The sequence below is a fragment of the Musca domestica genome, unplaced genomic scaffold (assembly GCF_030504385.1).
Source record: "Musca domestica strain aabys unplaced genomic scaffold, Musca_domestica.polishedcontigs.V.1.1 210, whole genome shotgun sequence".
Taxonomy (NCBI): domain Eukaryota; kingdom Metazoa; phylum Arthropoda; class Insecta; order Diptera; family Muscidae; genus Musca; species Musca domestica.
In genome coordinates this window covers 683,527-686,575 of record NW_026712259.1, presented here as the reverse complement: position 1 = coordinate 686,575, position 3,049 = coordinate 683,527, and the positions used below count along the sequence as shown (strand labels likewise).

The 3,049-nt window shown below is 35.0% G+C and overlaps 1 pseudogene; it reads right to left on the bottom strand.

Moving 5' to 3' along the window:
• Positions 1 to 1,369: 1,369 nt before the first annotated feature.
• Positions 1,370 to 2,831, bottom strand: LOC131802533 (ribose-phosphate pyrophosphokinase 1-like; annotated as a pseudogene).
• Positions 2,832 to 3,049: the final 218 nt, after the last annotated feature.

Sequence of the window (3,049 nt, the reverse complement as noted above, 5' to 3'; positions counted from 1 at the left end):
GCTTGAGATTTTCTTCTCTGGGTATTTGCCACACCGGCTAACGCGAACCAAAGTTTTCCAAATTTGATACTTTTTGTAAGTCGCCGGCCTTCGGCCGGGGCTTTAGGTTTTCTCCTCAGTGTATGTCCTACACCGCGAACTTGGACTTTCGGGTTAAAAATCGTGGTCCCAGGTCCGTCCCCCAAGAAAAAAGTAGTTTACCCGGAATCAGGGTAAAAATACTTACCTCTGGAAAAAATTGAAGAGTTTTTACTAAACTAGAGTTGTTCCAAAGTATCAGATTAATGGAAGATTTGGTTTGCGCAGCCGGTGAAATTAAAGTTTTGCCCAAGTACCCGAAACCTTTTTGGGGTTTTGATCCACAAACCCGGTACCATAAAATTCCCTTGGAGTTTTCTACAGCCTCCTGGGTGTTGAATGTTTGCAGCAAATTCAGATAAAGTGCTGACTTTGTGTAAATTAAAAATGGAAAATTGATCTGAAATATTTCTTCTATTGATACTGAAAAAAAAAAAAAAAACAAAAAACGCAAACACATAATTTTCCTTTGCAATGAATTTTGAATTGTAATTAACTATAACACTTTTAAGCCTATGTAAATAGCTTACTATGATTTTGGAATAGAAAAAAAAACATTTTCTGCCTAAAAGAAAATGTTTTGTTTCTTTCATGAAGCAAATCAAAAAAGTCGGTAAAATTTTATTAATAAAAGTGCGAAATATTTTCAAAATTTTGGGCAACTTTGATACAAGTTTCTTTGAAGATCTTTTTTATTTGATTACTTATAGTGAAATCTGATGAAGGATATCATAATCGTAGACGTCATGCTTCTAAAATGATGCTTTGTATTTGCGAAGTCGTCAAAATACAGAGTATAGTATTTATTGGATCTAATATAAGTACGTCGAAAAGTTACAAATGGAATGAAAAGTTAATACAACAACCAATTTTATTATTTGATGTTTTACATTATTAGGTGTAGCATCAGATGTTGAAGATGATGCAGATCAGATAATTAACTGTACTTTTTTCAGGCTCTCTCAGAGCACGCAACGAAGACGGTGAAAAATTTGGCATTCTACATTCTACAAAAAGAACGCACATTTTTATTTACGAATTCTATTAGTTGACGCATTTTAGAGAGATTTTCTTCGTTGTCTATAATAAGAAAATAGAATGAAATAAAATCCTATTACCATTTTTTACTTAAATTTATTATTTAATTTTAATACCTCCCCATGAAGTAGACAACCATTAAAATAAAAAGATCGTAATCAAGAATTTATATTTCATTTATTATATAAAAATATCATATTTTTTATAATTAAAAACATTTCATTTAAGAAATACATAATCGTCTAACGACAATGTCAAATGGGAAACCAAAATTTATTTTTGTTATTCTTTTAAAATTGTTGTATGAAGAAAAAAGAAGATTGTACAAAGATAGTATGAACAGTAGTATTTATGTATAAAGTATTATGATTAATATAAAAAATTTAACATATTTAAAAATATGGAACATTTGAGAAGAGATAAGAAACACTTTCGCCGTTATGTGTTCTTCTAACGGCTTCGGCAAACATCATAGAGACATCAATGCACTGTATTTTGGGACAATCTCTCATATGGCCATCCTGGGGAATAGTATTTGTAACAACCACAGCCTCAAAGCAGGCATTGTTTATGCGAGAAATCGCTGGTCCAGAAAAGATACCATGTGTCAAAATAGCATAAACCTTTGTAGCACCTGCTTCCACCAAACGATCGGCAGCATGAACAATTGTACCGCATGTATCGGCCATATCATCGACCAATACAGCAATTTTATCTTTGACATCACCGACAAGCACCATCGAAGCAACTTCATTGGCCAATCAGTGCGAATTCAACGTTCAAACGATCAGCAATGGACGTCACACGTTTAGCCCCACCAGCATCAGGTGAGACAATAATGGAATTCTTCCATTCTGTAATATTTTCTTTGATCCATTTTAGAACGGCTGGTTCAGCAAAAAGATTGTCCACGGGAATATCAAAGAAACCTTGAATTTGAGATGCATGCAAGTCCATAGTAATAATGTGATCTGCTCCGGCCACTGATAGCATATTTGCAACCAATTTCGCGGAAATTGGGGCGCGACTCATATCTTTTTTATCTTGGCGAGCATATGGGAAACAAGGAATCACAGCTGTTACACGGGATGCTGATGCGATCTTGCAGGCATTGATCATGATCAGTAATTCCATCAAGTTGTCATTAATCTCACCGGAACCAGATTGTACAATGTACACATCTTCACCGCGCACAGACTCACCAATTTCGACACATGTTTCCAAGTTGCTGAATTTATTGGTGACCACTTTGCCCAAATCGATACCCAAACGGTCGACAATCCTTTGAGCCAGATGTGGATGCGAAGTACCCGAAAACACTTTAATGGTTGACATTCTTGTTTCTCCAATTTGCAGATTTTGTGCGTAGCTAAGTGTCAGATTGAACTGAGAAATGTGATTTCGAATATCCTACATCATGCTATAACCTTTGTCATTCCGTTTGTAGACCCTCGAAATACCTATGCAATAAGGCCAAAATTACAATAAAAAAGTTACTGTGAAACTCACGTAAAATTTACCTTTCCAATCTTTATATTTCAGCTGCTTTTTGAAAATAACTCCAATATGAGCAATTAAAAACGATAGTACAATCTCTGAAACTTTAGTAACTGGTAATCAGTTACTGAGGGCTGAAAGTATGTTACATTCTAAACAAAATCGTTGTTATGCCTTATACGTTTTACGAAATCAATAAATAAGACAAATATTTGTTAAGCTGGCCTCAGACACACCAACAGTTGGCCCTACTTGTGACAAGTTGGTACAACTATTGGTACGTTTGGGGGCTAGTTGTACAACTTTTTCGAAAGTTGGTTGAAGTTGGTTGGAAATATCAAAAATTTTTGATAATTTCGTAAGTTGGGCCAACTGTTGGTGCGTGCGAGGGCAAGTTGTACCAACTTCAGTGTTTTCTTCATTTATGTCTTGACTT